The sequence below is a fragment of the Rhinopithecus bieti genome, unplaced genomic scaffold (assembly GCF_001698545.2).
Source record: "Rhinopithecus bieti isolate Rb0 unplaced genomic scaffold, ASM169854v2 scaffold_9015, whole genome shotgun sequence".
In the NCBI taxonomy this organism is placed as follows: domain Eukaryota; kingdom Metazoa; phylum Chordata; class Mammalia; order Primates; family Cercopithecidae; genus Rhinopithecus; species Rhinopithecus bieti.
The window spans coordinates 2,387,803-2,413,405 of record NW_016806320.1 but is presented as its reverse complement, the minus strand read 5'-3'; the positions used below and the strand labels follow the sequence as shown (position 1 = coordinate 2,413,405).

At 34.6% G+C, this 25,603-nt stretch overlaps 1 long non-coding RNA gene across 1 annotated transcript in view; it reads right to left on the bottom strand.

The window, feature by feature from the left end:
- Nucleotides 1–13,057, bottom strand: part of LOC108531828 (uncharacterized) — a 49,191-nt gene extending 36,134 nt beyond the window's left edge. Inside the window, exon 1 of the long non-coding RNA XR_001886294.1 lies at nt 12,925–13,057. This is a non-coding gene — a long non-coding RNA (uncharacterized LOC108531828). The remainder of the gene's footprint in view (nt 1–12,924) is intronic.
- Between the last annotated feature and the right edge of the window lie 12,546 nt (nt 13,058–25,603).

Genomic DNA, 25,603 nt, shown 5'->3' with positions numbered 1-25,603 from the left:
TGTGCTATTCTTGTGATAGTGAGTAAGTTTAACAAGATCTGATGCTTTTTTCAAGAGAAGTTGTGCTGAACAAATTCTCTCTCTGCCTGTTGCAATCCATGTAAGACATGACTTGCTCTTCCTTGCCTCCCTCCATGATAATGAGGCCTCCCCAGCCACATGGAACTGTAAGTCCATTTAACCACTGTCTTTAATATAAATTTCCCAGTCTTGGGTATGTCTTTATCAGTAGCATAAAAATTGACTAATACAGTAAATTAGTACCAGTTGAGTGGGGCACTGCTATAAAGATAACAGTAAATCTGGAACTACTTTGGAACTGGGTAACAGGCAGAGGTTGGTACAGTTTGGAGGGCTCAGAGGAAGACAGGAAAATGTGCAAAACTGTGGAACTTCCTAGAGACTTGCTGAATGGCTTTGCCCAAAATACTGGTAGTGATATGGACAATAAAGTCCAGGCTGAGGTGGTCTCAGATGAAAATGAGGAACTTTTTGGGAACTGGGGCAAAGGTGATTATTGTTATTTTTTAGCAGAGAGACTGGCAGCATTTTGTCCCTGTCCTAGAGATTTGCAGAACTTGGAAACTGAGAGAGATGATTTAGGGGATCTGGTGGAAAAAATTTCCACCAGCAAAGCATTCAAGTGGTGACTTGGGTGCTCTTAAAGGCACTCAATTTTGTAAAGGAAACTGAGCATAAAAATTCAGAAAATTTGCAGCCTGTTAATGTGATAGAAAAGAAAATCCTATTTTCTGAAGGGAAATCCAAGTTGACTGCATAAATTTGCACAATGAATGAAGACCTGAATGTTAATTCCCAAGACAATGAGGAAAATGTCTCCAGGGCATGTCAGAGCTCTTCACAACAGTCCCTTCCATCACAGGCCCAGAGGTCTAGGAGAAAAAAATGGTTTTATGGCCTGGGCCCAGGGTCACCGTGCTGTGTGTAGCCTAGGGACTTGGTGCTCTGTATCCCAGCAGCTCCAGCCATGGTTGAAAGTCACCAATGTAGAGCTTAAGCCATGGCTTCAGAGGGTGTAAGTCCCAAGCTTTGGCAGCTTCCATGTCAAAGGAGTCAAAGGAGATAATTTTGGAGCTTTAGGATTTGACTTCCCACTGGATTTTGGATTTGCATAAAGCCTATAGAACCTTTGTTTCAGCCATTTATCCCATTTGAACAGTTGTATTTACCCAATGCCTTCACCCCATTGTATATAGGAAGTAACTCACTTGTTTAAGTATTTCTTAAATCCTCTCTAGTTTTCATGCTCTACATCTAATCCAATTGCAAACTATTTTTTGACTACCTTCAAAATATAATATGAATCCAGATTCTCATCTTCACCACATATGCTAATACCTGGACAATCTTTCACTTCAATTATTTCGACAGCATCCCTAACTCTCATTGGGCTTCCTAACTCTGTTATGTGTACCCCAAACTCGATTTTCAGAAAAGAGCCAGCTCTACCCATCTAAGTTATGTCACTTCTTTGTTCATAGCTCTGTAATGGTATCGAATCACTCTCAAAATGGAAGATAAAATTTTTATATTGCCTCACATCCCTGGTCTCATCTCCTGTCTCTGACTCCCTTACTTATTCTTCTCTAGGTACTTAATCAGGCTTTCTTGCTTTTCTTTGATCCTGCTTTGCACCAATTCTTCCTTCAATTCATGGTGCTCTTCAGATAAATGTTTGGCTTGCATCTCAAATTCTAACACGGCACTTTTTCTACACTCTCTGATTGCTTTACATAAAAGAGCACTGTCCAAAGTAATCTCTGATACTTTCTGGCTCTCTTAATCATAAGTTCTTCACTACAAAACTTCTCATCAATTTATGTACAGTACATATATTTGCTTATATCCTTGTCTATGTCCACAGAAATATAAGCTCTAACAAGGAAGGGGGTGTAATTGTTCCTTGCTATATCCTAAAATAGCACATGGCATGTAGTAGGAACTCATTAAATATTTGTTGGTTGAATAAGTTAATTACTTCGGCTATGATATGAAATTAAGAATTCTAAACTACAGGTTGTCAACGAAATTTAAATTACACTCTTGTTGAATGAAAGATAAGTGGGTATTAATTTCTTTAACTCTTTTTGAATTGCTTTACATTCATGTTTTATGAATATGTTCACACACACATATCTATAGTAGTATTTACCACTATTATACATTGTTAGCACAAGAATTCAGAAAATGTTGAATTATAGGGAAATTCTCTCTTGAATATTATGAAAAATATCTACTCCCATTGCCTATTCCTTTCATTTGGCATCTTTCTGATTCATCTGGGCAGTGGCCATAATGAGATTTTTATCAATTTACTCTCTTTTTTGGGGGAGGGGAGGTGCAGGAGAGAGTCTCACTCTGTTGCCCAGGCTGGAGTATAATGGAACGATCTTGGCCCACCGCAACATCTATCACCTGGGTCCAAGTGATCCTCCCACCTCAGCCTCCCGAGTAGCTAGGACTATAAGAGTGCAGCACCACAGTCGGTTAATTTTTGTATTTTTAGTAGAGACGAGGTTTTACCATGTTGGCCAAGCTGGATTCAAACTTCTGGCCTCAAGTGATGCACCCACCTTGGCCTAGCAAAGTGCTGGGATTACAGGCATGAACCACCATGCCTGGCCAGATTTTACTCAAAAATTGACTCAATTTTACCAGGAGAAACAAAAATTAACAGTTTTAAAATTATTAAAAAATATATTTACCTGTGGTTGGTTTACTGTTGTTATTTGTTTTCAGCGAGCAGCTGTGAAACATTTTTTATGGTGATTGAAATCTGGAGATTGTGTATATATGTTACACATACTGTAGAGTAAACTAATCTTTCAGCATTTCTCAAGTCCCACATATAACTGTTTTGAATGTAGACTGAGACTGCATGCCTAAGTGGGGAAATTTGCTATTTTAAATATCTGTGTAAGACCTATTTTGCCTTTTGTCATGTGTAATGAGCCCAGTCTTTTTTTCTCATTTGTTTGCCCTATAGTTTTATTAATACAAATACTGCAATTACTTTTGCACCAATCTAATACCTATTTGAAATGTGACAATGTCTTCATTTTAAAAGCAATAACATTAAGTTTGTATATTTATTTAACAGCAGAGACTTACACTGGGGGGTTGAGAAGAACAATCTATTGAGTTTTGATAAGAAAACATTATAAATTTTATATACATATATATACTTTCATATATTCCCTAATAATTTTCTGTTAAGGCTAACATATTAACATGCAATTTATAGAAATAATATACCTGTCTCTGATATCTATCATGATCACTTAAAATATTCATTTGTATGTTATGGCTAAGAGTGCAAGATGAACACATTTGAAGACCACTATTTCAAATGAACTATCTAAAACAATGCCTGACATACACGAAACATCCAATAAATATTTTTTGAACTAAATTGAGAGCTTGTTTGGAGTTTCTAGCAGGGGAGTGCAGCTCCTCGTATACCCTTGACTGCAGACCAGTCCTCCTCTATCAGTGATGATCATCCTCTTTGACTGAGCACACAACTTCAGGAGGGATGCACATAGAATGGAGAGAGAGGAAGGGGACACCTCCCTAGCCAGTCACATCAGCCAAATCAACTCTTGCGATCAATGGGGTGACAGATGTTGCAGCTAAATAGCCCTCATGTTTGTGTTGCACTAAATTGAAATCCAATATTCTTGCTTTTTTGTCTTCCCTTTTATACTCTAAAACACTGTGGTTATTCAGCTAAGTAATAACTTATCATAACCTCTTGTATTTATGTATTATCCTTTAATTGATTAGACAAATATTTGTTTTCTGAGCCCACCCTATGCTAGAAATTTAGAGTGCTAAACTGAGTAAACATTGTCTTGCCTTTAAACACTTTATGTTCTGTTGGAAATAAAAGAAAATTAGTCAGTTACTACAACACAAAAGAATGACTTGCAACAACTTGCACAATACCATATTCATATGGAAAACTGAGTAAAAGATTAGAATTCTTTAACATAATCAGAGTTGTATTAAAATGGGATTTGTTTTCTTTCTTCGAATAGGTGACATTTGTGTTCAGCAGATTTAAATTTCAAAGGAATCAACAATAGTTAATGATTTGGACAGGAGGCAGGGAAATACTGAGTAGAAGATGGTAGGGGTCCCTAGCAAGGGCTTCACCCTCAAGCGTGAGCCTATGGCCCTAAGTGAGAACTTCACTTCTCTGTTTTCCCACCCTAATGTCATTTCTTGGTCCACCCCAGTCTCCTGCCCTGCGCCCATATAAACCCCAGACCTCCAGTGGAGGAGAGACAACTGGCTGAGTGTTATCAGAAGTGTTGTGAGAAGCAACAACTGAGCATTGGAGACTACTGATATATGAGACTTAGCTTCAGACAGCATGATTGATTTTGAAGAGGAGCACTGCTGGAGATGACCCAGCTTCAGGAAAAGATGACTTTCTCCCCACTCCATCCCTTTCCAGCTCCCCTTCCACTGAGAACCACTTCTACTGCTTAATAAAATCCTCCACATTCATCACCTTTCAAACTGTTCATGGGACCTGATCTTCCTGGACACTGGACAAGAATTCAGGATGAACTAGGTGTGGGAACCCAATAAGGCTTTCACATTGACTCTTCACTGAACTGTTTAACACTTAAGCCATCTGCAGATGGCCAAGCTAAAAGAGTATTAATTGTAACACACCCCAGATGCCACTATGGGGCCAGGGCCCAAAAACACTTGCTCTGGTGCCAGCACCCACTCACCTGCGTGCTCTGCTCCCACAAAGGGTTTGAACATGCTGAGTGGGAGTAAATGAGCCACACTCCTCTCGCAAGTTTCACAAGGGAGTCAAGGGTACTCTTCCATCTCATTAATAGATAAACATGTCTGGGGAGAGGACTACTCAATCTAGAAGAACCAGCATATGTGCATATGTGCACACACACACAAACACACATACTTACACACCCACAGGTACACAGAAATGGGAGATATTTTTGCAAGGTCAGACTAAGGCTATTCTATTTTGGCTAGAGTGTATAATAAAATAATAGAGTAACAGTTAGTTGTGGCGTTCTTAAATGCTCTATTTCCTACTCATTCCTGTAACACTGCAAATTCTATTTGTTTGCTTGGAGTAACTATCATAAGTGGTAAATACATTTATTATAGTATTTAAAAAAAATTATTCCTGTAACTCTTAAGAATAAAGGTCACGTTTGTCACCTTATCCCTAAACAGATAAATGAATGGTATATGAATATTGAGAAAACATTTTTAAATTCAGCTCAAATCTCTGAAAGAATGTTAACAATAAAGCTATGATTTCAGGCTGTGGGAACTTTTTAATGTTTAGATTTATTAATGGAATTAGGGATTTCAATATACATAAATTAGGATTATTTTACTTGTGTTTAAACAAGAAAAAAAGAAAGTTAATCTAGGGCAATTAAAAAAATTACATCAGTTGAATTAAGCTTATGAGCAATTTTGTTTAGCTTGGATTCTCTTTGTTCAGTGACCCTAGGCAACTCTGTGAAGCATGCCCATTGTGCTTTGACTTGATTCTTGCTATTTTCACTTCTTGATTCCATTATCAGGGATTTGTGTTACTAAAAAAAGTATAACCTGATAATGTTTATCCATTAAGTTAACAAACATTTCTTGAACAGTGAATGTGCCAGACACATGTTTTGTGTACATAGTGGTTAACAAAACAGACTACAGTGTGAAATATTGTTATTATTATCGTTTTGTTTGATATGCAGTCTCACTCTGTCACTCACGCTGGAGTGCAGTGGCACAATTTTGACTTACTACAACCTCAGTCTCTTGGACTCAAGCAATTTTTATGCCTCAGTCTCCCTAGTAGATGGGACCACAGATGCATGCTAACGCACCTGGCTAATTTTTGTATTTTTAATGGAGATGGGATTTCATCATCTCCGTTAAATAAATACAGTTAGCCTAAGTTCAATGATCCACCTGCCTCAGCCTCCCAAAGTGCTGGAATTACAGGCAGGAGCCACTGTGCCCAGCCCAAAGTATTAATTTTAAACATAAACACTTTTAAGACTCAGAGAGGCATCTCTGGTGAGGAGTCTTTAGACTTCGAAAGAATAGAAGAAATATTTTGAAACTGATCTCTTCCTTTACTGTTACAATAATGTTTTGTAGGTAATGGGCATTCTTACAACCTATTAGAATTGATTAAGTAACAATCTAATTAATCACCAACAAGATATCAACTGCTAGTGATATCTTGGTACAGTTCTTGTTTTCAGAGATATTACATTTATTTTATTAATATAATATCTATCTGTGTGAAGAAGGAATAATTTTATAGACATAGACTCTATTAAAAAATAAAATTAGCGTAATTCATAAAATTTTTGAAGTGCTAAATGAGGCAATATAACTCATTCTAATGGCAACAATGTATTTATCTCAATGAATAAAATACACCTCTCTTTATCATAATAAATGTAATGACCATAGCTAGCTAAAATTTTAATTCTTATTTAATTGAAAATCCATGACAAATGAAACTACTCCATGTTATGCACTATTCTTATTTGTAAGGTGATTATATCTCACGTACAAATTTCCTTCTTTGATTTCAATTTAACAGTTATGCCTTCTGTGATATTTATAGGCAATTAACATCTTGAATATATGGTTAAATATTTTAAAATAATAAAAATAACTGATCTTGGAATAAATTTAGAAATGTTTATCTGATCAATATTACTGAATATATTATTGAGTTGTCCTTTAATGGCTTCAGAAACTATTAGACTTTTTCTGCATTAGAATTTAGGATTGCAGAAGTTGTGTAAATAAACACTTTTTTTAGTTACCCAAAACAGCGAAGCACAAATATGAACAAAGGAATGGCGTATTAAGTCTCATGAATGCTAGAAACCTAAATACCTGATTATCCCCCTAAACAACCGTATGACTGTGATACAATGAAAATATTTGAGAAAGATTTAATTTGTTATTACATTTGTGAACTATTGTTGATTAGTTCTATTTAACACACAATTTAATGATTCTTGTTAGTGTTTATTAAATCTAAAACTTTATTGTTTATTTAAGCACTGGTAACCCTTTTATAAACAAATTCACCCTAATTTTCTTGAACATATACAGGAAATACTGTTGTTTCTTGTGTCTTCTGTAAGACAATAATTTTAATTGTCTGTGATAGTATTTTCTCTTCTCTGGTTATTATCCTATTTCTTCCTATGATTCTAGCTAAAAATCTCTCTAAGTGGAAGTGTGTCATAAGTGTACCTAGGTGAAATTCCTCCTGTGATTCTATACCTAATTTCTAATGGGATATTTGCACTTAAATGCTGCACTTATACTTCAAACTCAGGAAGTCTAAAACCAATTATCTCAGGGGCAAATTTAATAGTGGTGAAGTGTGCAGATTCAGGAGACAGGAAGCTATTTTTAAGTTCTTATGCTGACATTTACTAAAATCAAGATCATAAACATATTCTCCTCATAAGATTATTTAAAGACTAAATGACTTACTGTGTATATAAAGCACTTGAAATGGTGTTTCTACGGAAGAAGCACTCAATTATTTCAGGCAAAATGGTAAAAGAGTGTTGTGATTAAGAATTCAGGAATTAGTCTGGCAGTCTGGGTTAATTTCTGTTTCTGACAGTAGCTTTGGGACAATGCACAAAATATTTGAACTGATTTTTGCCTCAGTTTCTTTTTTGTTAAAATGAAATAATATTAGTTCATATCCCATAGTTTGCTGTGAAGATTAAAAGATTTAGCCCATTTATAAACATTTAAGATTTCTGACACATAATGTAACCTTAGAATCTCTGATTATTGTTCTAATACATATTACACTCTTTTCCTGATTTTCCCCTTTTCCATCAATAACCCAGACATCTTTTTTTGCCTTTATTTATTTGAGTTACAGTAAATATTTATCTTTATGCTCTTTCACGCTGGTTAGCCATATTAGTTGCCATGTTTAATGCATTCTACTCTTTCTCTTTTTTTTCTTAATTATTTCATTGTATTCCCATTCTATCTAATAAAGTTTAGGTTATGATTAGCTTTTGAATGGAGGTAGTTTCTTCACATCTTCATTCAGTTCATCTGTAGTCACCTCTACCTGTAACTGTCTTATTATCCTCCGAAGAGAACAACGTATATTTTGGCTCTTATCTGTTCAAAGCTTAAGAATAGTTCCCTAATGCCCAGTTGACTCTCATATAAAGTCCAAATTTTGTAGGCTGAAATAAAAGGTTCTTTATGTGCCCCATTATCTGCTTCTCTTAAAATATTACTTTTTTTTTTAGATTAAAGAAATAAGATATTTCTGGGACTCAGTAACTTTTCATATTTCCTCTCAGTCACTCTACTTCTCACTTCGTGAAGTTAACTCTTAATGTGATTTAAGGAACTATTCATTAACTGTGCTTGTTTTTAAATTTCTAATAATGAGATTGTGCAGTATCTATCATTTTCTGGCTGAGGTTTTTTTGTTGTTGTTTTTTGTTTTGTTTTGTTTTGATTCAGAGTCTTGCTGTCACCCAGACTGGAGTGTAGTAGCACGATCTTGGCTCACTGCAACCTCCACCTCCCAGGTTCAAGCAATTCTCCTATCTCAGCCTCCCGAGTAGCTGGGACTACAAGTGTGCACTACCACACCTGGCTAATTTTTGGATTTTTAGGAGAGACAGGGTTTCACCATGTTGGCCAGGCTGGTCTCAAACTCCTTACTTCAAGTGATCCACCCGCCTCGGCCTCCCAAAATGCTGGGATTACAGGTATGAGCCACCACGCCAAGCCAAAAGATGACATTTTTTTTTTTTTTAAATACGTTCCACTCACTTTAGAGTGTTTAATTTTTTTCTTAATCAAGAAAATTTAGCTATTTTTGTGTACTATTTAAGCCTCAGCTAAAATATCAACTTCCTCCTGAAGTTTTCTATCATGTTCTCTTATATAAAATACATTTTCCTCATTTGTTTTGTATTTACTTTATTTGTACCCAATCCACATGTAACAACTTACTATGTATATGCTTTATTTCCTTAAGTATTACATGTCTCAAAATGCTTATACTGTGCATGTCCAGTACAACTTTTTTTTTTTTTTTTTTTTTTTTTTTTTTTTTTTTTTTTTTTTTTTTAGACAGAGTCTTGGTCTGTCGCCCAAACTGGAGTGCAGTTGCCAGATCTCAGCTCACTGCAAGCTCCGCCTTTCGGGTTCACGCCATTCTCCTGCCTCAGCCTCCAGAGTAGCTGGGACTGCCCGCCACCTCGCCCGGCTAGTTTTTTTTTGTATTTTTTAGTAGAGAAGGGGTTTCACCGGGTTAGCCAGGATGGTCTCGATCTCCTGACCTTGTGATCCGCCCGTCTCGGCCTCCCAAAGTGCTGGGATTACAGGCTTGAGCCACCGCGCCCGGCCCAGTACATCTTTATCATGGGAATACATGAATGAAATAAATAGGTTTATTCAGATTTATTTCTTAAGAACTTTCAGCTCAGGGGTAAGTCAAGTATCACAATTTTCAGCTCAAATTTTCTTTAGGTTACTTTTAGCTAGTGTGAATATTGCAAATACATTCAAATTTAAATAGTTAAAACTATAAGAGTTGATAGCAGATATCACCTACTATTTTATGGCAAGTTTTATCAACACATGACAACCAAAAGTTAGGAAAATATACCCATTAAATGTACAAATTGCTGTGGCTACAGTGTGACTATATTTTCTTCACTGTGGAAGACTTGGTGTTCTAATATTATAAACTTGTTATATGAAGTTTCCAAGGTGAGGGAATACTTATGCTAAGGTAGAAGGTATGCCTAGGCTATAGATTTTTAAACTTATTCTGTAAAAGATTTATAAGTAGCCAATAACTGGCCATAATCTTTCTTTATTTGTCCAACTGGTTTCACCATCATATCAACTTTAACTTAATTCGACTTTCTACATACTTATCTATGGCATCATACTTCTTTATATTGAGGTCATAACTTAAATGAACCTTTGACATCTATCATCAGTATTCTAAGAAAAAAGATTTGGTGTCACATTGTGACTCAATACATAGAGTTGTTGAAATAAAATTCATAAATTAAGGAAAGAATTACAAATTCATTTCTATAAACATACAGAAAAGTGAGGTTTCTTGAAACATCTGAATGACATAAGGGAATCTACTATTTCCCAATTCAGTTTCTTTACTCTCTCTGTGTGTATATTTATACAGGAAGGTTTGTTTTATTGGGTCATTATTTCAACAATTATTTATTTAGCACCCTTTTCCTCAAGAAAATTTGGCACCCTAAATGGTGCCAAAAGAAATATATAAATTTATATTTATAATACAATTGAAAACAACCTTGAAGAAGATTGCCCAGGACACAGGGAGTCCCCAAGAAAGTAGACTCATTTGATGTGCCTCAGATTTGGAAATGGGTTAAGAGAGGTTTTAGAAAGGAAGAAAGAATATTAACTAGAAATTAAAAAAAAAAAAATGTCACTTGGCTTATCAGAGTAAGAATAGTAACAATTTAGGAGAATGAAAGATATAGGCTTAGAAATCTGTAGCATTGCTTATTGCTGTATATATTTCTAGCAAATTTCTGAGCTGGTGGGGGGAAATTAAAAAAAAAATGAGAAAGAAAATAACACTCATATAGCCAGACAAAGCACATCTCCTGGTCCTGCTATGTTTTCTAGTGGACTTGAAGTATCAAGGTATTGTAGACTATCCTTAAATCTCTCATTCCTCATATCTCAGTATACCATGACCTCATACACAGAATTGCCAAGACTTCTGCTATTTTCAGCATCCTTCTACATTTATTGTTCCACTTCTACTCTCCATAGAGGATGATTATAAAATATTAAATTGTTTCATTTGATTTTCTTTTGTTTTTTTTTTTTTTCCCCACAGAGAACTGCATTTCCCCCAAATCTGTGTGAAATTAAGTTACACTGACAGTGAAACAGCATATACATTGACACCCCAATCCTACCAAGATGTTACACTTTTAAATAAAAAATATATAAGGACTCACAGAAAGTTAAATATAATGTATCAGAACAAATAGCAGATGGAAAAATTCATAAGGTGGAAAGTTCACTAGGATTAGACGAAACTAATGTATAACAATGCCTTCCTTGTCCATCAGGTGAAAGAACAACCTAGAAGGAACTCAAAGATTGGAGAGTGTTGAGCTAAGAGGAAAAAAAAATGAGGGAAAGAATTTTCAAAAAAGTGCTCCAATTGGACAGGTTGACAACAAAGAGGTATAAAATGTTTCTAAGGAAACAGGATTTCCATCTACTTAAAATAGTTCAAAAACAGGACATTAAGAGAAGAGATTTACAAAACTGGGCAAATTAGCAGAGTTCATTTGATTAAATTCAGCCAAGGGAAAGAAAACTGTATAGAAGAGTCAGAGAATGACCTCTTTCAATGATGGTGTTACTTGAAATTTACTTAATTAGGAAACAATATACAATATAATGATATAAATGAGAGTTTTAGAGTCAGGTGAGCTCTGACCCTTTTGTAAAATGTTTTTGTAAACTTAAGCAAATTTTTTAACAATGTGTAACCCCTAGTTCCTTCATCAGTGAAGCATAGATAATCACATGGAGCTATTGGGAATATTAAAATAAGTAATGAATGCAACTATTAACATAATGAGAAGTCTCAAAGAACACATGGTTAAAAACCTATGTGTAACTTTTCAGGCCAGACCTCAGGCAATGACAAAGCCTTTACCTGATAGGCCCCAGAGGGGTGAACTGCCATCCAAACACGTACTAGACTTGGTGCATAGCCAGTCCATTATAGTCTTCAAGGGGAGTTATGTCCGAGGACTCCAGCTGGTCATGCCGGTCATGCATATACGCTGGCATGCATATTTACATTATTTGCTGCTAGCCCCAACACCTTTATTCCTTTAGTCCTAGGCCTCTTATATGAGGCCTTGCACCCAGGATGACTTCAGACATCTCTACAGATGCCTTTTTGTGGGAGAAGGGGAGGGAAACTTTGATCTTTCTCTGAATCTAACTCAGTAGTTAGTACTTTTCCACCCATAGCCCTCCCTTCCCGCTACCACCCGAAACCTCAGGGGCCATAAAGCTGCCAGAGTCTTTTATCTGGGCTTCCTAAACAGCAAGATGACCTCCAGGTCTTCGCTGATCTACCTGGCCCCCACCTGTGTGTCATTGCGTGGGGTAAAGACAATAGGGAGAGTCACCCTTTACTCTAATGTTAGACTCTTGATTATATCAACTCAACAATTGACTAAAGACTTAACTCTCTCATTTTGGGCTTATTGCTTTAACTGACAACACCTTATTAGTGGTGGTAGTTACCGGTATGGGTCTACAGCAACCTCAGTTCTTGCCTTCTCAGAAGAAAGAATTCAACTGAGGGGCATAAGGCAGAAAGAGAGACCGAGGTAAGTTTTAGAACAGAAGTGAAAGTTTATTAAAAAGCTTTAGAGCAGTGGGCCGGGCGTGGTGGCTCACGCCTGTAATCCCAGCACTTTGGGAGGCCGAAGCGGGCGGATCACGAGGTCAGGAGATCGAGATCATCCTGGCTAACCCGGTGAAACCTCGTCTCTACTAAAAATACAAAAAATTAGCCGGGCGTGGTGGCGGCGCCTGTAGTCCCAACTACTCGGGAGGCTGAGGCAGGAGAATGTCATGAACCCGGGAGGCGGAGTGTGCAATGAGCCAAGATTGGGCCACTGCACTCCAGCCTGGGCGAAAGAGTGAGACTCCGTCTCAAAAAAAAAAAAAAAAAAAAAAAAAAAAGATTTAGAGCAGTGAGAAAAGGAAGGTACACTTGGAAGAGGGCCAAGCAGGCAAATTGAACTTGAGACACCAAGTGCGCAGCTTTACCTCTTTACTTGAGGTTTTTACGTTGGCCTACTTCCTGGATCTTGCATTACTTCTCCCACTTCTGTGGTCTACTGGGAAGCTGCTGATCAATTTCAGTTATTTTCGATCTATTAGGAGACCACCGTTCCCTGGCGCCAGCTGTGTCCAATTATTACTTTAGAGAAACAGTTAACGACTGCCTGACCATCACCTGATGGTCTCCTGATACTCCTGGTGTGTGTTGCGGGGATCGCTCTCCTGTCCTGTTCATGGCTTACTAGCTACCTACTATAAAAACCTGGCAGATGAGCCTGTTCTCCCCCAAGCTCACCTGAGCAGAAACATAATGACTCACCGAGAGTAAATATTTCTCAATGATTAAATTGAAACCCAGAAAAAATTACAGAGGATGAGACCCACAGAAATAAATTCGAGATGTAATAAATATTGGTATGTATTACCTGACCATTATATCTGCTGTGGAAATATGTTGAAAACTTACTGCATACCTCAGAGCAGAAACTCAGTAGGAGATTCAGTAATGAACATAGATTTGAAATTCCGTGGGATTGAGCACTTCCTCACAACTGAAATTGAAGCTCCTGTATAATCTTTATTGTCAGTGTTCTATTTGCAGTAATTTAATTGCCAAGGCCCGTCCCAGGCAATCTGGCATTGAATCAAAAGACGGTGTATGTGCCTTTAAATCAATGGTTAATGCTAATATGGATATTGGATGTTATATTACTGTTAGAAATATAAGTGCTTCACGGATTCATTAGAATTTTGTGTTTTTCTCCTGAGAACACATGCTCAGAATTAGATAATGATGATTAAAATATTTTGTTTTGTTTTCATCCAACCAGTAATTTATCCCAAAATGTTATTCAGAAATAGTAACCTTCTTTACTCTCAGAACAACTTACACATACACATACAAAAGACAATTAACGAACAAATAATGTGTTAACATATAATATGCATTGCATATAACCATAGACATACACTTACGCATCTGTGAATATGAGTATATATGTGTTAAAATAAGTAAGATGCCCATTCTCACTTATAAATCTAAAGATATTATATAGTAATGCATATATTTTCAATACTATAAAATAGTTCTCATTGTAATATTTCTTTTCTGACTGTATATTTAGCAACATGTTCCTCTATACCAGAGCAGTAACCCAATTACGCTGTTGATTTGCAAGTTACAATTATAATTAAACCACACATACCATGTTGAGCACACAATGCAGTTAAGAAGTATGGTTCAGTTTTGGAGGAGGAAGCTGTTCTTGGAGAACTTAAATTCAAATCTTCAGGGAAATGAATACAATCAGAAGGAAGCAAACTACTTACGACATTATAAATGTAAACACAAATATACATGTATATATAATTCACAAATGAGTATATTTCCTTAAACTATTGAAGAGCAAACATTCTTCATATATTATCCACATCACACTATATTTATTTCAAACCACAAAATACTATATACAGTACTGTGTCATCTAATCTTAATAAATATAATATATTCAAGAACAATTTCCAATTCTGCCACATACAAATGCCACTACCATAGGCAGCATGTTAAATTATGTAAATTAATTGAGCAAAGTGGCCTACCTCTGAGACTTAGTAAAGGTGGTTATTCAAAGCCACAGACATTTTAATCAATCAAAGTCATTTACCTACAGTAGGAAAAAAAAGACATAAAAATTTTAGGTTACTCTGTATCTCCTAAAATGTGATTATATGATAGTGTCCATTATAACATCTAGTACTATTATACACGAAATGGTGTGTCTCTTTCAAGCTAAGTAATCAGTGCAAAAAGGAAAAATATACTGAACCTAACAATGAAAGTTCAAATACTAATAACAGATATTCAACAATCAAAAAATTTCAACAATTCAGTAAAATTAACATTTTTCTTCCATTGTAACAGCTATTGAAATAACTTCCGTGCTCCTAGTAAAACTTTAAAGTATGACGTAGTAGGTTTCACAAACTTATATAGATTTATACTCAAGAATGCACCTAATACTTCTTAGCATCTTCATGGAAGATTAAAGTTTCTGAAACAAAAGAATTTGTTGTTTTAAAAACACCACTCCATGATGTCTTAAAGCAGAGACAGAGAATAGAATTACAACTGTTATCAAAGATTATTCTCTAGGGTAGGTTATGTCATGAGATGGGAGCTACTCATTCTTTAGAGGAACTTCCAAAAATTATATGGTATTTTAATCATGTAAATGTTACTAAACACCATAGTAGAAAAAATATCATATATTCAGTATATATATTTTTTATAAAATTTAATTTGGCATTGCATATAGGCCAGGAAGAAAATTACAAATTGTCTGCAAATGAAAATGTAATAAGGACAAACTTCTCAAGATGTTTCAAAAGAACTCTCTCTCTCTCTCTCTCTCTATATATATATATATGTATATCTGTATGCATATAATACATATATACACACACATAATATATATAACTCTATATATACGTTTTTCATGTACATATATATACACAATGTCTTAATGCTTTAGCAAAAGCTTGCTTTTCTTTTCATTGACATAAAGCAATATGACATTTTTTACTTAGCTCTGGTTATATTTTAACTTTAGTATCTTAAAGTGAAACTAAATCTATCTGAATAAAAAACTAAAGCATAGTATATGACCAGGCAACCAATTAATAAGAGTTCACCGAGGGCATTTTAGTTGATTTCTGTTTAAATTTCTATATTCATTACTTCAAGAGATGGTAAAATAAAACCTGATTTATATTCATATAAATTTCAAACTATTTGAACCAGATCAAAATCTAAGAAGTTCTAATAATTTATCAAATATAAGCATTACATAATTGTATGCTATAATGTAGAACAAAAAATATTGAAGTAGAAAGAAATCGTTTTGTATTCAAGTAATTGAGGAAGTACCAATACAAGCCCTTAATTAACGAATGCCATTGACTTTAGAAATAAAAAAATTATAAATAAGAGAAGGAAGATGGAAGTGCAGTTAAGAAGGGAGCAAAAAATACAAAATATTTTAGCCATATTTTAAGAGTTAATCAATTTGCAACATAAATAAAATTTTAAACATTTTAACTAAAATACTCAAAGAAGGAGAAGTCAGTATGATATACTGCCGAAATATGTGGAGACCAGTTTCTCTGAATACTGGGGCAGGAGGAAATGAAAAAACCAGTTGGATATATAAAATGATGGCCAGAACCATATCTGTAATAATTATTTAAACCAATAGAAAAACTAGATTAAAGTGGGCTCTTATGATGTATTGGTGTACTAAATAATTTTATTAAAATCATTAAATAAAAGATCCCTATTGTGTTTTAATATAAAGATCATTAATATATAGTTTGTAATAACATTCTTGGCCAGGACTGAAAAATGATACCCTATAGTATACTTTTAAAAAATGGAAAGAAATCAGAAAGATTGACTCTGCATTTATTTAGACCCTCATTTAATAACTCTTTATGTCCAAAATCTGCTACTCAAAAAGTTGTACTTTATCTAGAGAGTTAATATCTTTGAGTTCCAGTTCTCCATCTGCAAGAGGTTTTATAAAGCTACATAATTCCTAAGGTTACTCTATGGAGTACATTAAATAATGCCTGTAAAGCACTCAGAATTCAGAACACGATATGTAGAAAGTACTTCATAAATATGAAGCTAATATTATTGTTATTCACATCAATGCTTTAATTTTTATTGGACTTTAAACTGTACCTCTGAATATTATTCCATTCCCTTGCTTCTTCACAGAAGTCTTTCCTCCACACTCCTGTAAGTAATCTTCAAAGAAAAACAAACTTGCACTTGTTGACAACGTTATGGGAAAATTGATGGCTGTGAAAACTGGTAAAAGTGTTAGGGAAAAAGTTCACAGCAGTATGTATCACATGCCATAAGAAAGTTTGTATGTGTTGACTTTGTATTACTACTTCAAAATATAAAAAAAAAAAAAATGCTGAGGGCATTATATTCACAATGACACATGAATATTATTTATAGTACATTACTGTTGGGAGTATTTGAAATGTCCATGCAGAGGAAGGGTTAATTAAATTATAAATTATGGTACCTAATCCTAATGACAAACTATATACCTATTAGGGATGGTAATAAGTCAAAATTACATGGCATTTTGAGAAAATAAAAGGGTATGTTAAATGAAAAAAGGCATTATAATAGAATATAAATGTGCATTGTGATAATTTTGCAATGAATGTATACGCATAAAAATATGAAGCAGATGCACACAAAATAAAATATTAGTTTTAGACTGGTGGAATGAATTTTTTTTTCTACTTTCTAGCATTCTGTAATGTCTACATTTTTTTCAAATAGAAAATTATAACTCTATTTTGACCTTGGTTGTTTAAAGACTCAATACTAATTCAATATTACCCTAAAAATATTAAATTTCTTATGATGTCAGTCAAGTTATTTCACCAGTTTGCCATAATAGGCTTATAATCTGTCATGCTAGTTCATCTGTATTATTTTTCTATTATGTAAAATCTCTCATTATTTTCCTAAATGCCATACATAGAAAGTTCTGCTGTTAGAATTTCAAACATGACATTACTTAATATCTCTGCCTCATTTTGGACAGCTGTAAAATAGGAATGGGTAAAATTACGTACATAATCTGTTATGGGATTACAAAACATAACTACGGACTGGGCACAGTGCCTCACGCCTATAATCCCAGCACTTTGGGAGGCCCAGGCAGGTGTATCTCTTAAGGTCAGGAATTCCAGGCCAGCCTGGCCAACATAGCAAAATTCCGTCTCTACTAAAATACAAAAATTAGCCAGGCATGGTGGTGCATGCCTGTAATCCCAGCTATTCAGAAGGCTGAGACAGGAGAATCGCTTGAACCCTAGAGGCAGAAGTTGCAGTGAGCCGATATGTCATTGCACTCCAGCCTGGGCAACAGAGCAAGACTCCGTCTCAAAAAAAAAAAAAAAAAAAAAAAAAAAAAAAATACAGTATTTGTGTATTTGTTATTGTCTTGATTCACTTAGCATAATGTCCTCAGCATAATGCCCTCAAGGTTCATCCATGCTTGTGGCATGTGATAGAGAGAGAGAAAAGAAAGAAAGAAAAGAAAAGAAAAAAGTATGTACAACATATATTTTGGTTAGGATTGAAAGAGTTAATATAAACAAGTAATTAAAGTTGTAAGTACCATAAGGATCTATGTTTCATCATAATAATAGCTAAGCTCCTTGTGCTCTTACTCTATTGAAAGTTTGTTCATTTTGTTCTTTTAAGCTTCTCCAGTATGCTTTTATTAATCCTGTCAAAGATCCCGTGATATAAGTGCTATTTTTCTGCTAATTTATATATTAGGGAATCTAGTCCCCAGTAATTTGCAAAATTTACCTGTGGTTAAAAAGCTAGGAAACAGCACAACACAAGTGACTTTTGCCTTAACGCTAGGCATTTTTGACCCTATTCGTTGCTGTTATCCAATTAGATATCAAGGTAAGAACATAGTCAAATTTTCTGACTTACAGTTCAGTTTATTTTCTATTATGTCATACTGTATTATTTAGTGGTACTGAGCAAAAATATCACTACAATGTATTTAGAAATAATGTTTATATTAAAACAGATTTACCTTCAATTTTTTAAGTTTACCTGTAATAAAATTATAAGTAATTAATTTCTCTTTCCAGAGGATTTCTTTTTAAATTAGTGGAAGCTTTTGGTTTCCATGAATTTCTGTTCCACAAAAAAGATGGATTATTTGTGCAAGGATAGATGAAAGAGATGTAGCATTTTGCCATATTAATTGTTTTCAAGTGTACAATTAAATGGTATTCAGTGCATTCATATTGTTGAGCAATCATCAATATCAGATATCTACAGAAATCTTTTTATATTACAAAAGTAAAACTCTATATCCATCAAGCAATAACTCTCCATTTCTCCCTCCCTGTAGCACTTGGCAACCAGAATTCTATTTTCTGTCTTTATGAACTTGACCACTCTACATACCTTATATAAATAAAATCAGGCAGTATTTGTGTATTTGTTATTGTCTTGATTCACTTAGCATAATGTCCTCAGCATAATGCCCTCAAGGTTCATCCATGCTTGTGGCATGTGATAGACTATGATTTCTTTTTAAAGCTGAATAATATTCTATTGTGCATATACAGCTTATTTTGTTTATTTATTCATCTGCTGATGGACATTTTGGGTTGCTTTCACCTTTTGTCTATTGTGAATAATGCTGCTATCAATATGGGTATAAAAATATCTCTTTGGAACCTTGTGTGTATACCTAGAAGTGGAATTACTGGACCATATGCTAATGCTATTTTTGATTTATTGAGGAATTTCTATACTGTTTTCCACAGTGGCTGCACCATTTTACATTACCACCAACAGTGCACAGGTATTTTGATTTCTTCACATCCCTGCTATCACTTACTTTCTGTTATCTTGAAGTGGTCATCCTATTGGGTGTGAGGTTATATATTATGGTGGTTTTGATTTACATTTCCTTAATAATTAGAGATGTTGAGTATCTTTTCATGTGCTTAGTGTCTATTTGTATATCTTCTGTGAAGAAATGTCTATTCAAGTTCTTGCCCAATTTTTGAATGGGATCATTTGGTTTTTGCTATTGAGTTTTGGGAATTCTCTATATATTCTGGAAATTAATTCCTCATTAGACATGATTTGCAGGGTTTTCTTTTCATTTCGGGGGAATTTTTTTACTTGTTGAGAGTATATTTTGATGTACAAACGTTTTTAATTTTTATAAGGTCCTATTAGTCTTTATTGTTCTTTTGTTGCCTGTATCCTCAGAGTCATATCCAATACATTTTCTGTTTTTTCTTTTTCAACCTAAGTATGTCTCTGGGTCTGAAGGGACCCTCTTATAGACAGCATATAGTTTGATCATGTCTTTCTTTTTAATCTGTTGTGCTCAGTTATATTTCTTATACATGAAGTATAAACTTACACAAGCTCTTTGTTGTTTTTAAGATTTCCTATTCTACCTATGCAACAGTGAAAAAGTTTGCAGGTCCAATGATTTCTTTAGGACTCAGGCAGTTCTTCACATGCTGCAGTTCGCTTCTTTAGTTTCTTGAGAACATTCAAGGAAGTCCCTGTGCTGAATCAGCACAATGGTCGGACTAGAAATTTTCAGCAATCTCCTGTACTTTTGACATTCTCTAAATTAATCAATTGACTTGGAGGAATAGTTACAAAATTTCTTGCTCTAAAAGTGCACATGTCTGATGTGGAAGTTGAAAGAAAAATATTACACAAAGATAACCACAATGGTAGGTCCCAACTAAGTAGCAAAGAGTTATTCAGAATCAGAATTATAGATTCAGTTAACAATAAAATGCAAGTGAATTAATGAATAAAACAAAAAAGTTAATATTTCCACCAATAGAGAGAACATTTCAAACAGACCCAATAGGATTGCCAATCTGACCAGTTCACTCTAGTACCCTTGATAAGCTGCATAAGAAGTAAAAGCCTCTTGAGATTTTTTGGTGAAGATAAAATGTGAAAAAAAAAATGTTAGTAATGCAAGTCAAAGGTATGTCGTCAGGCTCTGAAAACCAATGCCTTAGGTCCTAAGGTACATATCTCCACCACAGGGTTATACTTGGCAGAAAAATCAGATGATAGCATTAGTCTGGTAAGGCATTCTTTCTCCTATACAGGTTTTCATTAGATAAAACCCTTCTGACTAATTTAATATTTCTGCATAGACTCTGTCCTTGAACATTACATCAACTTATAATTGTAATCTCACTGTATTTTTTTTTTTTTTTACTTGACAGACTTGAGTTACTAAGGGACAGTCCTTAATGTACATTATACTCAAATAATATGAACTTAAATTATCCAACCTATTTGAGTATTTTTAGATTTCTGATAGGATGTGGTGAATTGTGTCACTTATCCTGTCTGCACTTCTATGATATATTTCTAAAACCACCTGCACCCTGGGATGCTGTCATAAGTTACACATGTCATTGCTCTCATTTACATAAGAAGACAGCAACAGTATTGATCATTACTCAGGATAAATAAGTGTTTGAAATGTAACCCTTCCCCTGTGTGACAATATGTAATGTGGGTTCTACAAAGGTGGGGTAGAAAGAGCAACTGTTCAACCTAATGAAGGATAATTACTGGAATACAGGAGGAGTCCATTATAAGACTGCAGAGACACCCACATTTTGGCTGCTGAGGATGCCTAAAGCTTTGAGAATATCTCTGCTTTACAGAGTAGAGAATATATTATTCAGGTCAGTCAGTCTAATACGATGGACCAAATTGAACACTTTCAATTTCAGACTTATTTACACTGACAAGACATTTTAAAATAAGGGATTACTAGTGTTTGAAGCCGGAAAAATTGGTCCCCATTTTAAAACCAGATAGCTTATCCTAGCTGTTACAGGCCTCCTCCTCAAGTTGGTTTTATTTAAGCAGTTTAACATTAGTAGACCTATTTGAGCAAAGGACGTATTTGAGGTTGATGTATGCTCAGAAAAAGTCATTTCAATATCACATGGTCATGCCTACTTTGAGCATTTATTTTAATGGCTCAGAAATGAAAAGGCTACAAAATCTATTAGTAATCAAAATCTACAAAATCCATTGAGAAGTTACAGATTAATGGTCAGTCCTAAAAAGGACTATTAAAGGATAATAGATAGGTAGGTAGATAGATACTAAACATGCATGTATCTATATGTATATATACACCTCGATATCTGTTTCCTATATCTGATTGGTAAGATACTATTACTTGTATTACCTTATGTTAGATAGTACTCTTATAGTGCCCCTTCATTTTTGCAATAATTCAGTTTATAACATGGTAATAAGTTGTAGCAGTGGTTGCTGTTAAAATTGTTATTGGCAGTTGTAGTTCTGGATAAAAGGCATACAATTTTGCTGATATAAATTTTAGAGCTAATTGAGTTTATTTTTAAAAGTTTTTCTTCTCTTATAGGATTTTCTAAGACATTATTTTGTTTCATTGTAGATTTCTCCATTATATTTCTCAATCATTTCCTATGTTTTCTCGCACAGGTACATTTGTCCACAGTGCTGTACTTAATTTCACAGACTGTAAGAAAAGAAACAATTTTTGAGAAAAGGATGGTAGAGATTATCACCTCAATCAACACAGAATTTATTTTATTATGCATGATTTGGATATGAAAATATTTAAAATGATTCTAGAACGATGAAGCAGTATGCCCTGAATAAGTTTCTTCCTCTGTGTTAAAACTCCAGAATATTGTTGATCATTCTCCAATAATGACAATAAAGATCATTAATTTTGAACACTTTTATTTCCCAGAAACCTTAAATATATTTTCTTTATATTTCTCATATCAACTTTGTAAACTTGATATTATTATCCTCACAGTACAGATGAGGAAACGGAGATTCAAACCAATTTTCCTAAAATTATAATTTGTAAGAGACAGTACCAGGAATCAATTTTATTGAAAAGGTGATCTTTTTCATCCTTGCTTTCTGGTTATTTAGTATCAGTAGAAATTGCACTGTTGAACATAATGGAAGTGGAAACTATAGAACGAAGACTGAATAATAAACAACTACATTCTTTCTGTTCCACACATAGGATATGCTTGGTAAATACATGCCAGTTCTTTCTGTCTCACAGATATTGTATGTCAATGTACTCTCTCACAGTCACTGTCAGGGCTGGTTGTCTCTGATTATCAGCAAATTTAGATCAAGAGACAGTCAGTGCACTCATTAAGATCATGTTTCTTGGATTCAAATAAGAGTAGTCCAGTACTTCTCAAAGAGGGCAGTTGTGTACATTGGAGGCATTAGATAATATCCCAAGGTATTTTTTTGTGTTGTTCCACTGTCAGAGAGTATATTTGCATCTAGTGGGTAGAGGTAAAGGATGCTGCTAAGCATCCCACATTTCACATAACAGTCTCCAAAAACAAAAAGTTATCAGGTCTAACATATCAATAGTGCTCAGTTGAGAAACCCTGGTGGATTGCAATATTGGGTCTGCCTTTCCTAACCTAGATTATTAGCCTGCTTCAAAGCTTTTGTGATCCTTGCTATTATAAATTTTCCAAAAGGGGTATTTTCCTTTATTATAAGGTAGTTGGAAAGGTTATGTGGGGTATTGTGTGCTACACATTTAATACCACGCCAGAAACAAAGTTTAGTAAATCATTATTATTGATATGAGCCACTAATCAGTCCCTGACATAGTTAATATAAATTATTTCACTATCTCAATAAAATTGAGGGTATATTAAATGTTTTCAAAATCAGTTATATTTTAATTAGCTTTATAAATAATATCTTTATTAGTGCAAATAATCAATAACTGGTGAATTCATTATTTTTATTTTTTGAAATATTAGCTGAATATATTTTAATATTTAAACATTTAGTAAATACATAGGAGTTCTATTTGATGATCAGAACCAGTAATAGGACAATTAAAATTATGCTTATAATTTTTCTGTACATCAGTACACACAAGCACATTTGTATGCATGTTTATGTGTATATAAATATATGTGCATATATAATAACTATATTAATTTATGTCTTCATCTGAGACAATATATTTTATTCCATGTTTTATTTAATAAAATAAAATTTTCTACCTTGTTTTAATATGCAAAAATTAATTATCTCTAAAGTTTTCTGGGTCTCCTGCACTATCCCCAGAATATTTAGATGTTTTCTTTTAAAAGGGAAGTAAGTTGAAATTGTAAATTGAAAAATCTATACTGTTTCTATATTAGTGGCTGGGTAGGTTTGCATACGTTTGCATGTGTGTGTGTGTGTGTGTCTGGATATATATGTATATATCTGGATATATGTATATGTCTGGATATATATGTATATATGTGTGTGTCTGGATATATATGTATATGTATATATCTGGATATATGTATATATCCAGACACACACACACACACACATATATATATACATATATGTAGGACTGCGAATATTTTAATTCTAACAGTAGAAAGAAAACAGTAGATACAGTATGTGTTTAAAGGCCTGATTTTTTGAGACGGAGTCTTGCTCTATCGTCCGGGCTGGAGTGCAGTGGCCTGATCTCAGCTCACTGCAAGCTCCGCCTCCCGGGTTAACGTCATTCTCCTGCCTCAGCCTCCGGAGTAGCTGGGACTACAGGCGCCCGCCACGTCGCCCGGCTAGTTTTTTGAATTTTTAGTAGAGACGGGGTTTCACCGTGTTAGCCAGGATGGTCTCGATCTCCTGACCTCATGATCCGCCCGTCTCGGCCTCCCAAAGTGCTGGGATTACAGGCTTGAGCCACCGTGCCCGGCTAAAGGCCTGATTTCAATAAGGCTTTTTAACTTTATACACACTGCTAGGCATGGAAATAGACATTCAGTTTTTCTTTCTCTCTTCTTTCCTGCCTTTCTGTCATCAATTCCACAAAATTATATTAATTACCTAAAGGCAAGTTTGGCCTCTGATGGCACAATTACACATAGCTTAGTAATGTACTGTTTCCACTCTCTAAGAGGATACAATGTGGCATGTACCCTGACAGATGAGGCAAATGCAGCACATGAACTGAGAAAAATAACCAGTGTATGATGTGACAAATAATGTCCAAATGCTATAAGAGCACCACAAAGCAACCGATTCTGCCTGTGAGGGTAGAGAAAAGCTTCCAGGAAGCTGGAGAGCTGAGGAATGAACGCTAGAAGTGTTTTAGTTTAATTATGCATTTAAAAAAACTAAAAGAATATTATTTCCCACTCATTAATTTTAGTAAATGATTTTCTAGAAAAGACCAATGTAACCATTTTCTGAAACAGAAATCTGACTCTTACAGTAACATATTTTGGTTTGTTAATACAAGATCTATGCATTATCAATAGGGTAGATGCCATACCAACCCACACCCACAAAAACTGAGCTTCTGTCAAATACATGGTCTCTCCTACTATTAAAAAGAAAACAAAGAAACAAACTCTTCTAGAGCAAAAATCCAAGACTACACAAACTTAATTTCTGCTTCAGATTTGTCATTTAATAATTGAAGTTGGTGTGAGCAAATAAAACAAAATTGAGCACAAGCATATTCAAGAAGAAAAGAGTGCACGTAGAAGGAAATACAATCTTTCTCAGACAGCATTCTATAGCAGTATCTGACTTCAGAAACTGAATACAGGTGAGTGCCTTAAGGTTATTGCCAGGCTCCTAAGGCAGATCTGAGCTGGTTGACTAGACTTACGTGTATTTTGTCACAAAGGAAAGAAAGTGAAAGGAAACATTTTTATAAAAGTCAGAAACCCTCTATTGTTGAAGCATTCTTTTCCTATGACCACATATTTCTCCTAATTTGTAGTAGGTCCTGGCTCTTAAGGGTTCTAAACTATGCTTTTTGCCTCTGCATCACTTTCCAATGAAATCATCTAATTTAATTTCCTCTCAGGGCATTCTGAGAAGGCTGGGGTCTATTATGAAAGACATAAAGTAGAAATATTTGTTATATGACTTGTTCTCTTTTCCTCTTAAACCTGCTCTAATGGGCTAACTGAAACTAATACCTGTACAAGCATCCCCTGGGCACAATTGCACCTTTTCTTTCTTCAG